The following is a 502-nucleotide window of genomic DNA, read 5'->3' on the forward strand; positions in this document are numbered from 1 at the left end:
ACACATGTCCTGAAATAAACAAGATCCTCACTGTTCAAAGGTTTGTTGTAAATCACTGAAGCAAAACAAATTGAAGGAGATGCTCCTTTTCAGAGGTCATCTCCAATTCAATAAAAGATGGAGGGGGTGGGGGAGGTAGTCAGTGGAACTCCTACACATTATTTTAATAGTTACATTTTTCTGAAATGGAAGATGTGTGTTGTTTTTACAAGCATTTCTGCTCCAAAGTTCAAGACCATGGGGTAACTGGCACAAGGTGTATGTTTTAATTTTATTGGAGGAACTAAAACCAGTTATCAGTAAGAAGACCAATAAAGAATAGATGCTGACAGTACAGTTTTGTTCAGGAGATAATGAGACATTGAGAAAGCATGTTTACTGCACAGTATGTGCTGGCACGAGAGTTGTAAACAAGAGAGGTAAAAAGAGATTCTGAGAAAGGTATAATTGAAAATGGTGGCATGATGTTAGAGCAATGAAATGGACTACAGAAGCCTTCTGA

This window comes from Tauraco erythrolophus, chromosome 19 (assembly GCF_009769465.1).
Source record: "Tauraco erythrolophus isolate bTauEry1 chromosome 19, bTauEry1.pri, whole genome shotgun sequence".
Lineage (NCBI taxonomy): Eukaryota > Metazoa > Chordata > Aves > Musophagiformes > Musophagidae > Tauraco > Tauraco erythrolophus.